This window comes from Saimiri boliviensis, chromosome 18, assembly GCF_048565385.1.
Source record: "Saimiri boliviensis isolate mSaiBol1 chromosome 18, mSaiBol1.pri, whole genome shotgun sequence".
NCBI classification, from domain to species: domain Eukaryota; kingdom Metazoa; phylum Chordata; class Mammalia; order Primates; family Cebidae; genus Saimiri; species Saimiri boliviensis.
In genome coordinates this window covers 3435544-3457487 of record NC_133466.1, presented here as the reverse complement: position 1 = coordinate 3457487, position 21944 = coordinate 3435544, and the positions used below count along the sequence as shown (strand labels likewise).

The 21944-nt window shown below is 50.9% G+C and overlaps 1 protein-coding gene across 3 annotated transcripts in view; it reads left to right on the top strand.

Moving 5' to 3' along the window:
- Positions 1-5363: 5363 nt before the first annotated feature.
- The window catches only part of PKNOX1 (PBX/knotted 1 homeobox 1), a 68665-nt gene continuing 52084 nt past the window's right edge, over positions 5364-21944 (top strand). The window contains exon 1 of one of the 3 annotated variants that reach the window (XM_010338234.2): positions 5364-5481. The gene's annotated coding sequence lies outside the window, so the exon portion shown is untranslated. Of the gene's footprint in view, positions 5482-11806; positions 12566-19238; positions 19324-21944 lie in introns of those variants that run through there. The other 2 variants (XM_074389198.1, XM_074389197.1) reach the window with 2 other exon arrangements.

Genomic DNA, 21944 nt, shown 5'->3' with positions numbered 1-21944 from the left:
CTGACGAGCCAGCTATCAGTCAGAGTTCCCAGGACCCACACTGTGGATTTTATACGTTTGCTGGAGCAGCTCACAGAACTCAGGAAAACGCATTCACCAGTTTATTATAAATGATATTACAGAGGTCAGGTGCGGTGGCTCACACCTCTAATCCGAGCACTTTGGGAGGCCAAAGCAGACGGATCATTTGAGGTCAGGGGTTCAGCACCAGCCTGGCCAACATGGTAAAACCCTGTCTCTACTGAAAATACAAAAGTTAGTCGGGTGTGGTGGGGCCCGCATCTGTAATCTCAGCTACTCGGGAGGTTGAGGCAGGAGAATCCCTTGAACCCAGGAGGTGGAAGTTGCAGTAAGCCGAGATGGCACCACTGCACTCCAGCCTGGGTGACAGAGACTGTCTAAAAAAACCAAAAACAACAAAAACAGATATCACAAAGTATACGGACGCTCACTGAGAAGGGGCTTGGAGTGTCAATGCCTTCTCCCAAGTCCCACCTTCAGAAGCCTCCACGTGTTCACCTATCCAGACGCTCTTCAAACCCTTTACCTCTAGGGTTTTATGGCGGCTTTGTTACCCAGGCATGACTAGTTAAATCACTGACCATTGGCGATCTACTTTAACTTCAGTCTCTTTCTTTCTCTCTCCTCCCTGGGGGTTGGGGTGACACTGAAAGTCCCAACCCTCTATATCCCGCCTTGTTTTTTTGTTGTTCTTTTGTTCTTTTTTTTTTTTTTTTTTTGAGACAGGATCTTGCTCTGTGGTCCAGGCTGGAGTGCAGTGGCAGGATCTGCCTCATTGCAAACTCTTCCTCCTGGGTTCAAGTGATTTTCCTGCCTCAGCCTCCTGAGTAGCTAGGACTACAGGCACACACCACAATGTCTGGTTAATTTTTGTATCTTTTTTCTTTTTTCTTTTTTTGAGACAGAGTTTCGCTCTTGTTACCCAGGCTGGAGGGCAATGGCGCGATCTCGGCTCACCGCAACCTCCGCCTCCCGGGTTCAGGCAATTCTCCTGCCTCAGCCTCCCAAGTAGCTGGGATTACAGGCACGTGCCACCATGCCCAGCTAATTTTTTATATTTTTAGTAGAGACAGGGTTTCACCATGTTAACCAGGATGGTCTCAATCTCTTGACCTCATGATCCACCTGCCTCGGCCTCCCAAAGTGCTGGGATTACAGGCGTGAGCCACCGCGCCTGGCCCAATTTTGGTATTTTTTTTTTCTTTTTTTGAGACGGGATCTTGCTCTAATACTCGGGTTGGAGTGCAATGGTGTGATCTCGGCTCACTGCAACCTCTGCCTCCCCAGGTTCGAGTGATTCTCCTGGCTCAGCCTCCCGAGTAGCTGGGACTACTGGTGTGCACCACCATACCTGGCTAGTTCAATTTTTTTTTTCTTCTTTTGTAGAGACCAGGGCAGGTAGTGAATCTCACTATATTGCTCACACTGGTCTCAAACTCCTGGCCTCAAGCCTCTTAAAGTGCTGGGATTACAGGAACGAGCCACCACACCCAGTCTAGTCATACATTTCTTTTTTTTTTTTTTTCTTTTTTTTTGAGGTAGAGTCTTGCTCTGTACCCCAGGCTGGAGTGCAGTGGTGCAATCTCGGCTAACTGCAACCTCCCTCACCTAGGTTCAAGCAATTCTCATGCCTTAGCCTCCCAACTAGCTGGGATTACAGGTGCCTGCCACCACACCTGGATAATTTTTGTATTTTTAGTAAAGGTGGGGTTTCACCATGTTGCTCAGGCTGGTCTTGAACTCTTGATCTCAAATGATCTGCCCGCCTTGGCCCCCCAGCGTGCTGGGATTACAGGTGTGAGTCACTGCGCTAGGCCTAGTCATGTATTTATATAAACAATTATATGTGCCTTTTTATTTCATATTTTTTCAAGAAAAATATTAATAAATCTGGCCGGGCATGGTGGCTCACATCCGTAATTCCAGCACTTTGGGAGGCCGAGGTGGGCAGATCACTTGAGGTCAGCAGTTGGAGACCAGCCTGGCCAGTATGGCGAAATCCTGCCTCTAGTAAAAATAAAAAAAATTAGCTGGACATGGTGGCGGGCACCTGTAATCTGAGCTACTTGGGAGGCTGAGGCAGGAGACTCACTTGAACCCAGGAGGCAGAGGCTTCAGTGATCCCGTCAGCCTGGGCGACAGGCTCTAAAAAAAAAAAAAAAATTAACAAATCTTATAGAAAACATGCTTTTCCTGATTCCTATCCATGGGACTGGGTAAAAGAAAAAAAATGTTGTAAAGAGAACAGACAGAATGGCTGGGTATTTGAATTATAATGTACCTATTTTTTTTTTCTTTAGAAGCCGCTTTGGGGCTCAGCACCTGGATGAAGCCCCCTGTGGCCTCACAGGTGTGGGTGGAGGCAAAGGTGGATTCACAGGAAGCAATGAGTCTCCACCCCCTCGAGATCCCCACACCTACCGAACCGTGAATCACTTTCCTAAGGACTCCTCACAGTATGCAAGTCTCAGGGCCCAGCAAACCTGGCCCATCCCAGAGGAGGCGATTACTGATGGTGCCTCTGTCAGAGGCACTGGAACCAAAGCGACTCCATCTTGAATAGGGACTGGGCAAAATAAGACTCAGACCTTCTGGGCTGCATTCCTAGGAGGTTAAGGCATTCTTAGTCACAGAGTGAGATAGGAGGTCGGCACAAGACACAGGTCACAAAGACCTGGCATGCAGTGAAGAAGCCAGCCAAACCCCAAAACCAAGAGGGCGACGAGAGTGACCTCTGGTCGTGCTCACTGCTCATTATATGCTAATAATATTTGATTAGCATGCTAAGAGACACACCTACCAGTGACCTGGGTGACCAGGCACTCAGGTCCTTCTGTGGACCTCCTGCTGTCTCACAGGCTGGATGCAAAGAAATGAAAGCTTCAGATCCGGGCAGGTCTAGGTGTGGCCAGTGAGTCCACGGCCACTTCCTGGGGCCTGACCAGCACGTCACAAGGCCCCTGCCCCTGCTGAGAAGGGCCCAGGCTTGGCTTCTGCTGTCACTGCCTTGAAATTCTTCACTGTAATTTCTGAGCCAGGGACCTTGTGCTGCTGGAAAGGGGTCTCAATCCAGACCCCAAGAGAGGGTTCCTGGAATTTACACAAGAAAGAATTCAGGGAGAATCCACAGAGTACAGTGAAAGCCAGCTTATTAGAGAGGTAAATAAAAACAAGAAAGGCTACTCCACAGGCAGAGCAGCCTCAAGGGCTGCTGGTTGGCTACTTTTACGGTTTTCTTTTTTTTTTTTTCCTAGAATCCGTTCCTGAATTATACGGTTATTTCTTGATCATGTGCTAAACAAGGGGTGGATTATTCATAAATTTTCTGGGAAAGGGGTGGAGAATTCCCAGAACTTAGGATTCTTCTTCCATTTATTTATTTATTTGAGATGAAGTCTCACTATGTTGCCCAGGCTGGAGTGCAATGGCATGACCTCGGCTCACTGCAACCTCTGCTTCCCGGGTTCAAGCCATTCTCCTGCCTCAGCCTCCCAAGTAGCTGGGACTACAGGCATGCACCACCACGCCCAGCTAATTGTTTTGTGTTTTTAGTAGAGATGGGGTTTCACCATATTGATCATACTGGTCTTCAACTTCTGACTTCAAGTGATCTGCCCGCCTTGGCCTCCCAAAGTTCTAGGATTACAGGTGTGAGCCACCGTGCCTGGCCCCTTTTAGACCATGTAGGGTATGTTGCCGCGGCATTTGTAACCTCTCATGGTGCTGGCGGGAGTGTGTTTTAGCAAGCTAATGTATTACAATTAGTTTATGATCAGTAGTTAGGAAGACCAGAGGTCACTTTCTCCACCATCTTGGTTTCGGTGGGATTTGGCTGGCTTCTTTACTGCGTCCTGTTTTATCGGCAGGCTCCTTTGCGACCCCGTTTCATCCTATTACTAAGGATGCCTGAATCCACCGGGGTGCAGCCCAGCAGGTCTCAGTTTCGGCTCGCCCAGCCCCCATGAGCCCCTCTGTTCCCACACCTCTTGGCACTTGCACCTGCATCGTGCACGAGGCTCTGCAGATCATGCTTAGTCTTGAATACTGAGCTTTTTCTGTGCCCTTGAATTTCCCTCCTCGGGCGAGTATCTCAGGGCCTCCCTCTAGCCCGCCCTGCTGCCCTCCATCTTTCTGCAACAGGCGGCTCTGCAGCTGCACAGCACTTGGCCAAGACCTTCTGGCGGCGTGGAGCTCTGAAGACACAGGATAGATGTCCTCTGATCTGCTCATGCCTAGACCTATCCCGGCTCCCTCCAGCAGTCAGCTCCTGTCCTGGGCCTGCCTGCCTTCCCGGAGGAGTGGGGGCCCACAGAGCTGCCCTTCCACCGCTGTGTGCGGACTCAGGGCACTGATTGCGCCCGGTGGGCCACTGCATAGATGAAGGTTTCTGCAGTGTTGGAGGCCAGTCAGGCAAACCGTGTGCTTTCCTACGCAATGGGAATGTGTCGCATCTTCCGTACATTTTGCAGAGCAAAGCCACGATCGGGACGTGTGGGTACATGTGGCTGGCAGTGATCGGTTAGGGTAGTCTTTCAAAGCACAGCTTGAAATGCAGACACTTGTCGGCGTCCCCTACGCAGGTGCCCTATACCGGGAGGCCGCATCGGTCACCTAGATCTGCAAGGCTCACCTGGGCCGGAAGGTGTGTTCAAGTGAGGCAAGTAGGCCAGAGACCAGCCCGAAGCACTTGTGAACAACGTGAGTCCTTGCTGGGGTCCTCACACCGAGGGGGTACAGCGCCCAGGGTAAGGCCTCAGGTGCCAGGCACTCACACCGCTGCCCGCAGGTAGGGAGGAATGTGAGCATCCACTGTGCCACCCAGGCCCATGCCCACCCGCGCTCCGGAGCCTGGGGAGGAAGGCTGCACGGCTGCTGCGGGCTGGCACCTAAAGGTGGGGCGCACAGCGTGGGGGCCTTCGGCGTTCGGACGCCCGGCGGTGGGGCCACGGATGGTACAACCCTCTCTCCCCGCCTGCTCGAGGCAGATGGTTTCTCCCGGCTTCGCACACCTCTTTCGGGCGGCAGGGAGCGCGCGGAGGGGGCGTGGCGCGCGCCAAGACCACGCCCCTGCTGCATAGTCATGAGGCGGGAAGCTCTGCCTTCGGGGCGGGGTAGGCAGCTCCTCGCGCTAGGGCGCGGCAGGTTGGGGCGGGGCCTGGCTCCGGGTGCGGGCGGGGCTGGGGGCGGGGCCGTCCGCCGCCCGGCCCCCGCCTTCGCTCTCCTCCCCCAGCGCACATGCCCCGCCCCGCGCCCGCCGCAGCGCAGGGGGGCGGGGCCCGTCTCGGGTGAGCCCCGCCCCCTCTCTGAATATTGATGCGGCGCGCGTCGGCGTCGCCCTCCTCCCATTGAGCGAGGCTGTGTCGCGTGGCCCAGCGTCGGCGTGACGGTTGGACGCGGGCGCGGCACTGCGGGTCCCGATTGCTGCAGCCGCTTGTCAGTGTGATGAAGATTGGCACCCAGGTAAGCTGTCACTCAACCGCTCCGCCGCCGCCGCCGCCGCTCTCGCCGCCGCCGTCCCTATCAATCACACCGGCCCGCGGCCGCCGCCCGCCGCCGCCGCTGCTGCCCGCGTCTGGAGGGCCGGCGCTGCCCCGGAGGGCCCGCACTTGACCCGCCGCCCGGGGCAGGGGGCGGGGAGGGGGCGCGGGTGGGGGAGGGGATCGGCAGCCCGGCTCCCGCGGGGGAGGGGGCGCCGTCCGCACAGCCGGCGCGGGGGCGCGCCCAGTTGGTTTCTCAGTGTGGGTTGAGGGACGCGGAAATTTCTGGAAGGCGCCGCCGCCGCCGGCTGGGCCCGCTCGAAGCGCGCGCCCCTAACCGTCCCTTTCGGAGCGCGGCGCGCGCCCCTGCGCGGGGCGGGGGCGGGGCGGGGGCGCGCGGAGCCGGCCGGGGGCGGGGGCGGGGGCGGGGCGGGGGCGGGGCGGGGGCGGGGCGGGTCCGGTCCGGTCCTCGGCCTCTGCGGGGTCCTCCGGGCCGGCGGGGCTGCTCGGGGGGTGCGGGGCGCGCGCAGCGCGGGCAGGAAGATGGCGGCCGCGACCCCGGCCCCTGCCTGGGTCGTGGCGAGCGCGCGGGTCCCGGGGGCAGTGGTCGCGGCGGGACTCGCGGCCCTCAGCCGGGCGCCGCGCGGGAACGGCCCGGGGCCGCGCGCCGTCCGCGGGGTTTGGGAAGCGGCCGCGGCGTCCCGGGAACCGGGGGGAGCGCGGCCTCTGTCCCCCGCGCCGTGGCGGCGGGTCCTCGGGAGGGGAGCTCGCGGCGCCGACGCTTGTGCGCGAGTCGCTTCACGAGGAAGAACCCGGAGTCCGCCCTGGCTCGCCCTCGGGGCTCTCGAAGCGCCTTACTGGGACGGCGGCTCCGCGAGCGGGCCGGGGCCTGCGTTCCGGTGGCGGGTGCGCGGCGGGAGGCCCGAGGGCGCGGGGTGGCGGCCTCCGCGGGGCTCCGCCGGGCGAGGGTCCTCGGACTCCTGCGGTGAGAGTCGGCGCGTCCCGGCAGGAGGCGGCGTTTCCGCGGGGGCGGGCGCCTTCCTCGCGCCCGGCCGCAGTGAGGTCCGCTGCTGGGTTCTTCCCGGCGCGCCGAGCCCAGGCGGGGCGGGAGCCGCTGCGTGCGGCGGCCGGCGGTGCTCGCGCGTCCGGTCCTAGGTGCGTTTGCAGGGTGGCGGGCTGGCTGACTCGAGCCTCTCCTCGCTCGGGGCGACCGACTTAGCATAGAGTGATTTGTGAGCCCTCTCTGGACGCAGCCATAGCTCAGGTAATCTGAGTTCTAATCCAGACCACCACGGTAACGGTGTGGCAGTAAAGCAAGTGACACAACACAGTGTTAGGTTTTTTAGTGCATGTAAAAGTTGTAATTACGCTATACTATTTAAAGTGTGCAGTAGCAAGCATTATAGCTATAAAAATGTGGTTCCCTTAATTAAAACATACTGTAGTGTTAAAAATACCAAAGATCATCTGAGCCTTTCCTGAGTCCTACTCTTTTTGTATGTGGACAATCTTGTCTCTGTGGATGGCTGCTGACTGATCAGGGTGGTGGTGGCTGCGTCAGTGACTTAAAATAAGGCAGCAGTGAAGTTTGCTGCATTGATGGACTCTTCCTTTCATGAAAGACTTATTTGTAGCATGTGATGCTGTTTCGATAGCATTTTAACCACAGTGGAAATTCAAACTTGGAGGCTATTGTCTCAAACTCTGCTACTGCTATCCACTAAGTTGATGGGATATTCTAAGTCATTTCTGCAGTGTTCACAGCGTCTTCACCAGGAATAGATTCCATCTCAAGAAGCCACTTTCTTTGCTTATCCATGAGAAGCAAGTCTTTATTATTTCCACCACATCTGCAGTTCCTTCCTCCACTGAAGTCTTGAACTCCTCTAAGTCATCATAAGGGTTAGACTCAGCTTCTTCCAAATTCCTGTAAGTGTTGATATTTGACCTCCTTCCATGAATCATGAATGGCATCTAGAATGGCGACTCCTTTCCAGAAGGTTTTCAATTTACTTTGCCCAGATTCATCAGAGGAATCACTATTACAGCTATAGCCTTACAAAATGTATTTCTTAAATAATGACGACTCGAAAATCAAGATTGCTTCTTGGATCCATAGCTGCAGAATGGGTGTGGTGGTAACAGTCACGAAGACAGCATTTTTCTTCTTGTACATCTCTGTCAGAGCTCTTGAGTGACCAGGTCCATTGTCAATGAGCAGTAATATTTTGAAATAAATCTTTTTCTGAGCAGTGGATCTCAACAGTGGGCTTAAAATGTTCAGTAATGTGTTATTCCATTTCCAGAGTATAGGCAGAAGTAGTGATCTTAGCTAGATATACCGATAAAGATGCTCCCCGTGCCTACTGACATGGTGTTTTTTTGCCACCTCAGTGAAGGATGCTTTCCACTTCAGACATTTAAAAGTGTGCCTTAGGTGTGTGCAGTGGTTTATGCATATAATCCCAGCACTTTGGGAGGGTGAAGATTAGCTAGGTGTGGTGGCGGGTAATCCCAGCGACTCAGGCTGAAGCAGGAGAATTGCTTGAACCCAGGAGGCGGAGGTTGCAGTGAGCCAAGATCACACCATTGCACTCCAGCCTGGGCAACAAGAGCAAAACTTCATTTCAAAAAACAAACAAAAAAACCAAAAAGCAAAAGTGTACCTTAGAATTGATGAAACATGGTCAGTGAAGTATGACTTATTTACAGGATTAACATTCTGTGCATGTGTCAGCAGGTTATATGGTTAATGATACTGGGTATAACGCATTTTGTTGGGGTTCCTGTACTCCAGTTTATATGTAGTTAACGTTTCTCTGGCAGTAACTTTAGAAAAGTGGTAGTTGTGAGGCCAGGTACGGTAGCTCATACCTGTAATCCCAGTACTTTGGGAGGCTAAGGTGGGCGGATCACCTGAGGTCAGGAGTTCGAGACCAGCCTGGCCAATGTGGTTCAACACCTGTCTTTACTAAAAATACAAAATTAATAGGATATAATGGCAGGCACCTGTAATACCAGCTGCTCGGGAAGCCAAGGCAGGAGAATCGCTTGAACCCAGGAGGTGGAGGTTGCGGTGAGCAGAGATCATGCTACTGCACTCCAGCCTGGGCGACAGAGCAAGACTCCATGTCCAAAAAAAAAAAAAAAAAAAAAAAAAACTAGTTAATAGCAGAAATAGAAAGTTGCTACTAAGGATAAGTAACATCCTATTTGTAGCTTACATTTTTGTTGCAAATTGTTAAAACTGTCTGAAACTGTTTAGAAGGAAAGCCTGAAACTGCTAAAGTGATACAAAGTATGGACCCTGGTGGGAGAGGGGGAGTGCCTTAAATTTTCATGTCTGCTTGGCCTCTGGGGGCCTCTTAAAACAACCTTTTAAAGGAAATAAATATTTTAAGAAGAGAACCCATTATGTTGAAATACAGTTATCAAATACTGTATTGAACCAAATTGGTGATAGTCCCATTGGTTAGCTAGGTAACCAGATTGAGCACTGGTTCTGGTAATCCCTTTGGGAGGAGTGATGAGATTTTTGTGATACTCTCATGCCTTGGAAAATCCTGTTGCTGTTCTTGCTAAAACTGTCAGGCTTCTTGTCTGCCCTCATAATTGGAGTGCTACATTTCAGATAGAAGTTTTTGCCTTTTATCATTCATGTTCACAAATACCAACTTGACTTAGTCTATCCTTTCATGGGAATGTATGTGTTCTTTCTTTACTTCCTCAAGTAATTACACTGATGACAAAAGAGACAAGGAAATAAAAACCAGCACAGATAGGGGAACTCAAAGCCTAACAGTGTGCGTCCTCAGTGGGGGTGAAGCAAGAGTCTGCAGGCCCCGGGGAGTGCTGGCTTGCATCAGTCTGCAGCTCTGAATGGATAAACCAATGGTTCTGACTTGTGTACACTGTTTGGGAAGACATGGAGAGTGGGCATATCATATAGAAGAAGTTCAGTCTGGAAACTGTTAGGAGAAGCACTTAAGGGCTGAGAGGCATGGCCCTTGGTGGAAGGAGCCAGCAGGCCTGGTGCCGGCGGGGCCCTGCTCGTGAGAGTGTGCAAAGTCTGGAGCCTGGCCTGCTCCCGCACTTGGCAGATGGTAGCTCCTTGTTTTGGATTGTTAGTCCCTGCCAGTTTAGTTATTGTTTCTGGAAGATTCACACAGAAGGCAATATGGTAATTGAGTCCATGTGTTGTCTGGCCTGCGGGTATAAAACTCCTGTTTAAAGCTCTGGTTCTGAGGCCATGCCTCAGGGACTTGAGAATAGGACAGAGCAGCTTATTTTATTTTATTTTGAGATAGGGCCTCACTTTTTCACCCAGTTGGGGTACAGTGGCTCAATCTTGACTCACTGCATCAGGGAGCTTCTGGGCTCAAGTGATCTTCCCACTACAGCCCCCAAAGTAGCTGGGACTACAGGCACGTGCCACCACACCCAGCTAATTGTACTGTTTGCCATCTGTGATTGGCACTAGAATGACTGGCTGTTTTAGTTGGGTTCTCAGGGTGACTTTAGCTGGCAGCAGGCTGACTTGAAGTTGAGTGGGTGGTGGGAAACAGGAATCTGTGGGATCCCTGGGCAAAGGGAGCCATGGTCTGTGCTCTAGCAGGATCCGGTTGCACACCAGGGCTCTTGGCCTTCCGCTTCAATTTGGCGGTTGCTCTGCACTGTCAGTTGCATCTGTACTCTCCCCCAACAGCAGGGGCCCACCCAGCCTTACCTGCCCTGTACTCTCCCTTTCCCAGCACCCCCCTCAGAGAATGTGCCTGAGCTCCTCCCCCTCATACCACCTCCCAGGCACTGACCAGTGGGCTGGGGACTAGCCTTGGGTGCTGGAGGGCTGCCTGGTCCAGGGAGTGGTGCCTGGGGAGGAGTCAGCTGCTGCCAGCTGCACAAGGGAGGTCCCCCTGAGCAGGGCCAGCCAGTGGGGTTGGGTGACTCAGAAGGGGCTATGGATGGGTGGGTACTGTGATTGCAGTTCCAGAACATGGCGCCTGAGTGACAGCATGTGTGTTTTGTTACATATTCTCTCAGACACTTTATGAAGGCTTCCACGTTTTTTACATTAAAAATGTTAGGAATTCAACTTGACAAGAAAAAGGAGTATGATAAACATTAAATTGCTAAACTTTACATTCTTCTAAATTTAGTTACATGTTTGTGCATCCTTCCCCCGCCCTCCCCTCACCCCTGAGGCAGAGTCTTGCTCTTGCCCAGGCTGGACTGCAGTGACGCGATCTCGGCTCACTGCAACCTCCGTCTCCCGGCTTCAAGCGATTCGCATGCCTCAGCCTCCCAAGTAGCTGGGGTTACTGGTGCCCACCACCACGCCCAGCTAATTTTTGCATTTTTAGTAGAGACGGGGTTTTACCATGTTGGCCTAACTGATCCCAAAATCGTGACCCCAGGTGATCTGCCCTCCTCCACCTCCCAAAGTTCTGGGATTACAAGCATGAACTACTGTGCCTGGCTCTTTTTCCCCCATTTTTTTTGTTATGGTAAACTACACATAGCGAAATTTACTATCCTAACCATTTTTCAGTGTATAGTTCAGTAGTGTTAAGCTCATTAATACTGTTGTACAACCATCACCGCCATCCATCTCCAGAACACTTCATCTTGTCCAACCTAAACTCTCTACCCATTAAACGTTGACTGCCCATTTCCCTCCCTAAAGCCCCTGGCAACCACCGTTCTCCTTCCTGTCTCTATGAATCGGACTACTATAGGGGCTTCATCTAAGTGGAATTCTACAGTGTTTGTCCTTCTGTGACCAGCTTAATTCACTTACCGTAGTGTCCTTAAGGTTCATCCATGTTGTAGCATGTGTCAGAATTTCCTTCCTTTTTAAGGCTGAATAATACTCCATCCTGTGGATATACTGGATTTTGTTTATCCATCCATCCGTCAGCGGACACTTGAGTTCCTTCCATCTTCTGGCTATAATAAAACTATGAACATGAGTGTGCAAATACCTCTTCAGCATCCAGCTTTCAATTCTTTTGGGTATAGATCTAGAAGTGGGATTGCTGGATCATACTGGAATTCTGTTTTTAATTTTTTGAGGCACTTCCATCGTGTTTTTCAGAACAGCTGTACCATATTATATTCCTTTTAATTTTATTTTTCAGCCGGGCGTGGTGGCTCAAGCCTGTAATCCCAGCACTTTGGGAGGCTGAGGTGGGTGGATCACGAGGTCAAGAGATCGAGACCATCCTGGTCAACATGGTGAAACCCCTCCTCTACTAAAGATACAAAAAAAAAATTAGCTGGGCATGGTGGCGCGTGCCTGTAATCCCAGCTACTCAGGAGGCTGAGGCAGGAGAATTGCCTGAACCCAGGAGGCGGAGGTTGCGGTGAGCCGAGATTGCGCCATTGCACTCCAGCCTGGGTAACAAGGGCGAAACTCCGTCTCAAAAAAAAAAAAAAAAAAAAAAAAAAAGAATTATAAAGGAATATATGTGAGTAGTTCTAACAGCTGAAATCTACAACTCTGCTTCAGTGACTAGTTCTCACTGAGTGCTGGGAAACCTGCTTTGCTGATAGTCACCATGGAGGGTCGTATTCTTTCCTATGGCTCCTATGCCTCACTCAGAGCAGTTGCGCTAACCCCCCCAGCCGGCTAGGACAGCAGGGCAGGCTCCTGGATCAGGGATGGCCCAGAAACAGAGTGAGTCGATAAGTGGGAGCCTGGTCCCTGGAACATTGGTCAGGGTCTGCAGGCTGGGGACCCTGGAGGCTCGATGAGGACCTCCCTCACTGGTCTTTAGCTTCTCAGGACCTGTTTCTTTGTATACTCTCCCTCATCCCCTCTTTCTGTTTAATGTCTCTTTCAGCATTTCTTCTGTAAAAGGAATTAAAAAAAAGAAGACTGAATAATTTCTGACTCTTTTTTTTTTTTTTTTTTTTTGAACTCCTGGACTCAAGGAATATTCCCGCCTAGGGCTTCCAAAGTGCTGGACTTACGGGTGTAAGTCACTGGGCCTGGCCTATCCCCAACCTCTTTTTTTTTTTTTTTTTTTAGTGCTTTTGTGACGGTTTTCTCATGGACCTTTTGACTGGTAAGGATAACGTTGCCTGAGGATGTACTTTACTTGATTACTTAAATGTATGTTTCTGTTCCAGTTTTTTCTTATTCTCACTCTGTCACCCTGGAGTGCAGTGGTGTGATCTTGACTCACTGCAAGCTCCACCTCTTGGGTTCACGATTGTCTTGAGCCTCAGCCTCCTGAGTAGCGGGGATTACAGGCTCATGCCACCAAGCCTGGCTAATTTTTATATTTTTTTAGTAGAGATCGGGTTTCGCCATGTTGGCCAGGCTGGTCTCCAACTCCTGACCTCAAGTGACCCACCTGCCTCAGCCTCCCAAAGTGCTAGGATTACAGGCGTTAGCCAGTACACCCAGCCAAAAAGCATATTTAAAATGTTAGACAAGCTAAACTCAAGGTGGAAGCATTAAATAGAGGGATATTAACATATCATTTAGTTAAGAATCATGGTCAGGCATGGTGGCTCACAAATCCCGGCACTTTGGGAGGCCAAGGAGGGCAGAGGTCTTGAGCTCAGGAGTTTGAGACCATCTTGGCAACATGGCGAAATCCCGTCTCTACAAAAAATCCAAAAATTACCTGGGTGTGGGGGTTCATGCCTGTGGTTCCAGCCACTTTGGGGGCTGACGTGTGAGGATCGCTTGAGTGAGGGGGGTGGAGGCTGCAGTGAGCAGGATGGTGCCACTGCACTCCAGTGTGGACAACAGAGTCAGACCCTGTCTCAAAAAAAAAAAATTGAACACTTTTTTTTTTTATCAAGCAGAGTGTCATGGAAATTGAAATTAAAAATTTAAGAGTGAAATGATTTGAAAATTTTATTTAAATTATCTTAAATAAAAACGTTTTTTAAAAAAGGGATATAAAAAGATATATATACGAAGATTTGTACACCATATACAACTTGAATGTAATAATTTGAGGGGCTGCGGATAGTTTAGGAAGAAGAGATAAGTGACCAGAATTGACCTTTGAGGTAGAAAATTTGTACAGATTAGAAACTTTAAACAAAATTTAGAAGGTATTCAAAGATTTATCTTTTTTTTCTTGAAACAGAATCTTGCTCTGTTGCCCACGCTGGTTTATAATGGCGCAGTCTCAGCTCACTGCAGCCTCTGCCTCCTGGGTTCAAGCGATTCTCCTGCCTCAGCCTCCCAAATAGCTGGGATTATAAGTGCCCACCACTACACCCGGCTAAGTTTTATATTTTTAGTAGAGATGGAGTTTCACCATGTTGGCCAGGCTGGCCTCAAACGTCTGTCCTCAGGTGATTCACCCAGCTCAGTCTCCCAAAGTGCTAGGATTACAGGTGTGAGCCATCGCGCCTGGCCAATTTATCTTTATTTTTTATTTATTTATTTTTTTTGTATTTTTAGTAGCAGTGGGGTTTCACCATGTTGGCCAGGCTGGTCTTGAACTTACGACCTCAGGTGATCCACCTGCCTTGGCCTCCCAAAGTGCTGGGATTACAGTCGTGAGCCACCACCCCCGGCCAAAGATTTATCTTTAAAATGGTACTAGCAGCGGGGCGGGGTTTAAAAAAATATAAAATAAAATGGTACTAGCCAGAGATGGGTGAGTTAGATCAAATTTTCATGATTCCCATATTACATACATTGTAGCAACCATTCACTAAACAAAAAATGGAGCACGAGCTATGTACTGGGCATTTTGGTGGTGGCTCAGATTACAGTGGTGAACTGTAGAGTTCCTGCATGCCAGGAAGCAGTAAAGGAAACAGGTCAAAGCCCATCAACATAAATGGGCAAGGGCAGGGCGGGAAGGCAGAAGAAGGCGAGGGCCCAGTCATGCTTAGAGTCATTGGCCATGTTAAGAAATACGATCTTTATCTGGAAGCCAATAGGAAACCCCTGGAATGTTTTAAATAGGTGTGTTGGCCAGGCGCAGCGGCTCACTGAGACCTGTAATGCCAGCGCTTTGGGAGGCCAAGGCGGGTGGATCACGAGGTCAAGCGCAATCTGGGCTCAGCGCAACAAACGCCTCCTGGATTCAAGCATTTCTCCTGCCTTAACCTCCGGAGTAGATGGTATTACAAGCAAGTGCCACCATGCCTGGCTAATTTTGTATTTTTAGTAGAGACAGAGTTTCTCCATGTTGGTCAGGCTGATCTCAAACTCCCAATGTCAGGTGATCTGCCTGCCTTGGCCTCCCAAAGTGCTGGGATTACAGGCGTGAGCCACTGTGCCTGGCCTGGATAGCTGGGATTAATGGAGCCTGCCACCATACTCGACTAATTTTTTATATTTTTAGTAGTGACGGGTTTCGCTATGTTGGTCTGGCTGGTCTTGAACTCCAGGCCTCAAATGATCCGCCCACCCCAGCCTCCCAAAGTGCTGGGATTACAGTCGTGAGCCACCATGCCCGGCCTGGATGTTTTAATATAATTTTAAAATAAAATGAAGTCAAAAGTTGTGGGGAAGTAGCAGTCTGTAAAAATTGAAAGCAGCTGGGCGTGGTGGCTCACACCTGTAATCCCAGCACTTTGGGAGGCCGAGGCGGGTGGATCACGAGGTCAAGAGATCGAGACCATCCTGGTCAACATGGTGAAACCCCGTCTCTACTAAAAAATCCAAAAAATTAGCTGGACATGGTGGTGCGTGCCTGTAATCCCAGCTACTCAGGAGGCTGAGGCAGGAGAATTGCCTGAACCCGGGAGGCGGAGGTTGCGGTGAGCCGAGATCGCGCCATTGCACTCCAGCCTGGGTAACAAGAGCGAAACTCCGTCCCCCCCCCCCAAAAAAAATTGAAATCAGCCAGGCACTGTGGCTCACACCTGTAATCCCAGCATTTTGGGAGGCCAAAGCGGGAGGATAGCTTGAAGCTGAGAGTTTGAGACCAGCCTGGGAAACAGCCAGACTTTGTCTCTACACAAAAAAGAAAAAAAACAAAACAAAAAAAACAAAGTAAAATGAATCAAAGTAACCAGACCACGAATCGAGTTGGTGCCTTAACTATACAGAGTGGAATTATTTCAAGTGACTTCAAAACAAATTGTACATCCTAGCAGGGTAAATCCTAAAGACAAAATAACTGAAAAGAAACTGTAGGCAGTATTATTTATGTACTTACTGATTTACACTTACTTTTTGAGATGACATCTCGCCCTGTTGCCCCAGCTGGATGGTGCCCCTGCGCTCAGCTTCCAGACCTTTGCTATTGCTGGGAGAGGCACTACCACAAATAAGCTGCAAGCCGCAGCTTTGTTCAGACCCCGGTTACTGTTTACAGAGCATGTTACACACGTGTGGCTTTGGAAGCTTCGTCCTGGTCACAGCTGAGTCTTCGTGGTGCCTGGCTGATGGGCCACCTGCTTTATCAGTTCACTCAGTGTTTCTCATTTTGAATAATGCCATAATTCATAGATTGAACTGATGTCGTGAAGTTTTGCAAGCCCCAGAGTTGGACAGATTGTTGGCCAGTGCCTTGTCCTGTGAGTTCTACCTTGTCTTAGAAGCAAAATTATTTTATTGTCAGAGGTCAGGTTGTGTAGAAGAAATGTCAGGGCTTTGGAGCTGGACTGATTGAGGTTACCCAACCTCTGGTACATCTGTCTCCTCAACAGTGAAGCGAGGACAAGGAACCTATTGTGCGTCTTTTAGAGTAGTCTGGTTACGACTAGTGTGAACCCAGTCACACTGTTAGTGGCAAAAAACCATTTCGTTATGTGGACAAATTCTGTGGACCAAGACTATGGAGAGGGAACCGAGGAAGTGGCCATCTCTCCTCAAGGATGTCTGAGTCTCCAGCTGGGAAGACTCAGTGGCTGGGGTGATGTAATGGCTGAGGAATTGTGTTTTGGAGGCACTTTCTGAAATCTGTCAGCTGGAACATGAGCTGGGGATGTTGACCAGATCACATATGTGCAGATTCCACAGGTCCTGGGCTTCCTCGCAGATGACAGGAGGTCCTCCTGGCAATGGTGGACTTCCTTACAGAACTGGGGGCTCCCTCACAGCACTGGGGGCTCCCTCACAGCACTGGGGGCTCCCTCACAGCACTGGGGGCTCCCTCACAGCACTGGGGGCTCCCTCACAGCACTGGGGGGCTCCCTCACAGCACTGGGGGCTCCCTCACAGCACTGGGGGCTCTCTCACAGCACTGGGGGGCTCCCTCCCAGCACTGGGGGCTCCCTCACAGCAATGGTAGACTTCCTCACAGCAATGGGGACTTCCTCTCGGGACTGGAGGCTTCCTCCCGGCACTGGGGGCTCACTCACGGCACTGGGGGCTCCCTCACGGCACTGGGGGGCTCCCTCATGGCACTGGGGACTTCCTCATGGCACTGGGAGCTGTGGGGGCTCCCTCACAGCACTGGGGGGCTCCCTCACAGCACTGGGGGGCTCCCTCACGGCACTGCGGGCTCCCTCACGGCACTGCGGGCTCCCTCATGGCACTGGGGGCTCCTTCACGGCACTGGGGGGGCTCCCTCACGGCACTGGGGGCTCCTTCACAGCACTGGGGGGCTCCCTCACAGCACTGGGGGCTCTCTCACAGCACTGGGGGCTTCCTCACGGCACTGGGGGGCTTCCTCACAGCACTGGGGGCTCCCTCACAGCACTGGGGGCTCCTTCACAGCACTGGGGGCTCCTTCACAGCACTGGGAGCTCTCTCACAGCACTGGGGGCTTCCTCACAGCACTTGGGGGCTCCCTCCCAGCACTAGGGGGGCTCCTTCCTAGCACTGGGGGGCTCCGTCACAGCAGTGGGGGGCTCCCTCACAGCTCTGTGGGCTCCCTCCCAGCAATGGTAGACTTCCTCACAGCAATGGTGACTTCCTCCTGGGACTGGGGGCTTCCTCCCGGCACTGGGGGCATTCTCACGGCACTGGGGGCTCCCTTACGGCACTGGGGGGCTCCCTTATGGCACTGGGGACTTCCTCACGGCACTGGGAGACGTGGGGGCTCCCTCAAGCACTGGGGGACTTCCTCACAGTACTGGGGGCTCCCTCACAGCACTGGGGGCTCCCTCACAGCACTGGGGGCTCCCTCACAACACTAGGGGGCTCTCACAGCACTGGGGGCTCCCTCACAGCACCTGGAGCTCCCTCACAGCACTGGGGGCTCCCTCACAGCACTGGGGGCTTCCTTTATGTAATTGGGAAGCTCCCTCACAACAGTGGGAGCCTTCCTCATGGTATTGGGTGGCTGCCTAACAGCACTCGTGGGGGCTTTATATTTTGGGGGTATTCCCTTACAGCATTAGGTGGCTTCATTTATATCATTGGGGGCTTAGAGTATTGGGGGACTTTATATTTGTGAGGGTTCCCTCATCGGGGGCTTCCTCACAGTGTTTGGAGGCTTTCTCATAACAATAGCTTCCTCACAGCACTGGGGGCTCCTTTATATCACAGGGGGGCTTCCTCCCAGCATGGGGCTTCTGGTAGTCAGACTTCTCACACGGTGCTCAGGACTCCAGAAGGGGGTGTCACTGTGGGCAAGACGGAAGCCGCCGCCTTTTCCGACTCGGCTCTGGAGTCCCACCACCGTTTTCACTGCATTCTCCTGGTCCCAAGTGAGCCCCTCAGGTCGGCCTGGCTGCGGAGGAGGGGACACGGGGCTCGTGTCTCCGTGCGAGAAATGCCCGAGTTGGCGGCGCAGCGGCCTCGGCACGTAGCGGGCACGGCTCTGCCCCCCTCCCGAAGCCCCGTCGTTCTCCTGACATTCGAACGAGCGCCATGTGCGTGTCGCCTCAGCGGGGCCTGAGCCAGACTCCCGGGCCGCGCCTCAGGTGCCACGAGTGCCTGTGCCGGGCTCCACGAGGCGGTGACACGGGCCCCGCTCCTGTTGGCCCTTCCACCAGCACCTTCAGTTTGTGGAAGTGGTTGTGTTCGGAGAGGTTTCCACAAAGGTCTCCCTTTGTCTCCTAGGCTGGAGTACAGTCGTCCACAGCGGTGGCTCACTGCGGCTTCAACCTCCCAGACTCAAGTAACCCCCGCCTCAGCCTCCCAAGTGCCTGGGGCTTACCACACCCAGCTACATTTTTCAATTTTAGTAGAGATGAGGTCTCACCATGTTGCCCAGGCCAGTCTTGAACCCCTGAGCTCAAGCGATCCTGCTACCTCAGCCTCCCAAAGTTCGGGGATTACAGGTGGGAGTCACTGCACCTGGCCTCTTAGCTCTTTTAAGGGTAACCCAGCTACTCACAGACCTTTATTTCTCCATTTACATTTGAGAGCAGTGTTTTTTTGTTTCTTGTTTTATGTTTTTTTGAGATGAAGTCTCACTCTGTCGTCTGGACTGAATTACAGTAGCGCAGTCTCGGCTCACTGCAACCTCTGCCTCCTGGGTTGAAGTGATTCTCCTGCCTCAGCCTCCCAAGTAGCTGGGATTACAGGCACTACAGGCACCCGCCACTATGTCCAGCTAATTTTTTTTTTTTTTTTTTTTTTTTTCAGTAGAGATGGGTTTCACCATGTTGGCCAGGCTGGTCTTGATCGCCTGACCTCATGATTCGCCCACCTCGGCCTCCCAAAGTGCTGGGATTACAGGCGTGAGCCACCGCGCCCAGCCAATATGAAGTGTTTCTTGATAGCATAGACATTGTTTTGTTTGCTACTCTGTCCTCAGCACTTAGAACAGCTAGGCATAAAGAAGACTGAAATTCAGTAAATATCTGTGGAATGAGTGAAGGGCTCTGTGAGCTGTCCCTGCCTTCCCACTGGGCAGTTACCTCAAACTCTCCCACTCTGCCTCGTGGCTCGTGACTGCACGATGGATGAGTCCAGTTGACTTCCCTGTTTCCTGTTGGTGGATGGGTAGGTTTCTTTCTGTTTTTTGTTATTGTGAATAAAAAACATTCTTTAGCATCTAGAGTTTCTTGCTAAAAGTTTTTAGTGCCCTTTAAAAGGAGGCTTTGACACAGAAAAGATTATTTAAGATTATTTTAAAATCAACATTTATTAATGTAGAGAGTTACAGGCTTGGTTTTTCTCTATTTTACATAGAAGTTGCTAGTTTTATTCTCTCTATAAAGTCTCTTTTTTCTTTCTTTCTGTCTTTTTTTTTTTTTTTGAGGCACAGTCTTGCTCTGTGACCTGCGCTGGAATGCAGTGGCCTGATCTCAGCTCACTGCAACTTTCGCCTCCCTGGCTCAACCCTTCCTCCCACCTCAGTCCCCCAAGTATCGGCGACTACAGGTACACCACCACACCCCAGCTAGTTTTTGTATTTTTAGTACCGATAAGGTCTCACCCTGTTGGCCACGCTGGTCTCAAACTCCTGGCCCCAAGTGATCTGCCTACCTCAGCTTCCCAAAGTGCTGGGGTTACAGTTGTGAGCCACTGTGACTGGCCGCATTTAGAAAGTTTTAACTTTCACCTTGAAGATAGCCTTTGAACAACTTAAGTTGATCAGACCAACTGCATCTTTTTTTTTTTTTTTTGAGATGGAATCTCTCGTTGTTGGCCTGGGCTGGAGAGCAGTGGCACAATCTTGGCTCACTGAAACCTCCGCCTCTTGGGTTCCAGCAATTCTCCTGCCTCAGCCTCTCAAGTAGCTGAGATTACAGGTGCCTACCACATAGAGACGAGGTTTCACCATATTGGCCAGGCTGGTCTCAAACTCCTTACCGCAGGTGAATTACCCACCTCGGCCTCCCAAAGGACGGGGGTTATAGGCATGAGCCGCCATGCCCAGCCCAAATATATCATTTTTAATGATAGTTCCGTTTACAATTTAAATGCCCTTATGCGTTATAACCACTGTAAATATCTGACTATACAAGTAAAATGTTCTTAAGTAAATCTGATCATTTAAAATTACTGGCCAGGTGTGGTGCTTCATGCCTGTAAGTTCAGCACTTTGGGAGGCCAAGGTGGGCAGATCACATGAAGTCAGGAGTTTGAGGCCAGCTTGGCCAACATGGTGAAACCCTGTAGCCCTGCATGGTGGCAGGTGCCTGTAATCCCAGCTACTTGGGAGGCTGAGGTACAAGAATTGCTTGAACCTGGAAGGCAGAGGTTGCAGTGAGCTGAGATTGTACCACTGCACTCCATCCTGGACAACAGAGCAAGTCTCCATCTCAAAAAAAAAAAAAAAAAAAAAAAATAGCCGGGCGTGGTGGTGGGCACCTGTAATCCCAACTATTTGGGAGGCTGAGGCAGGAGAATCACTTGAACCCAAGAGGCAGAGGTTGCAGTGAGCTGAGATCACACCACTGCACTCCTGTCTGGGTGACAGAGTGAGACTGTCTCAAAACAAAAAACAAGAAAATCCCAAAATTATCTACACAGTGCATCTCAAGTTCTCAGACTTTGCCCTTAGACCTGGAGTCACTACCTGGTTCTCACTGCTGTGTTCCCAGTGCTATGAAGAGTGCCTGGCCACCCACAAACTTGAATACATGAGGGATATTCACTGTCTTAGGGATTTCTCTCTTGTACCTTTTAACTAAAAAAGAAATGTCTGTAATCATTAACTTAATTACACATTTTAAATTGGAATCAAGGCCAAAATCTAAGATTAATTGGCCAAATTTTCTTAAATACTACCAACACCTTTAAATGCCAAATGCATAGATTATTTTGAAGCTAAACACTAAAATGTCAAACCCTAAACCGTTGATAGAGGGGCTAAACACACGAAGGCCATAATGCGGTTGTCTCTGGTGAGTAGGGTTCCTGTGGGGGCCTCCCCTAGCCCCCTCGACTGTGCCTCGTTTCTTAGTCTCTCTGGGACTGCCTGGCTGCTGGCTTCCCTTCCCACTCATTCCTCTGATCTGAGCAAAGGAAAACACTACCACCACCTGGTGAGATTCAGCCAGTCTGGTTTTTTTGTTTGTTTGTTTGTTTTACTTTTTTTTTCTGTTAACATTCTTGGAGTGTATCAGCCAGTCTGTTGACATCGGATTTCTGTTTCTCCAGAATGCTTACAGATATTAAGGTGCCAGCCTGTTCGGTTCTGTCCATTTTTCATGTTTTTGTCTGCCTTTAAAGTCACAACACTAAAGCTTATATTCTTGAGGTGGTTTTGAGACAAGCAGAACTTTTTTTTGTGGCTGAGTTACATATGGTAAAACTGCTTTCCAAACCTGTTACACCATGTGTGACTCACAGGACTGACTCCTGTGGAGTTCCAGGTTTTACTTCATCTTTGCTAGCAAAGAGCATTACTTTTGTTTTAAATTTAATAATTGCTTTATAGAAAAGGATATGCTATCTTAATTTTTTTATTTCTTCAATTACGAGTTTTAATATTTCTGTACATTAAGGTTGGAAAGTTGTGTCTTCCTCATTTTAGTCTGGACAGAGCTCTTAAGGTGACAAAGACCTTCAATAAATGATGTGTCCTTTTTTATTGGGTTAAACTGTAGAAATAAAGTAAAATAACTGTGTCTGCTGCTTAAACAGCAGTATTGTACTACATTGGATTGGTAATT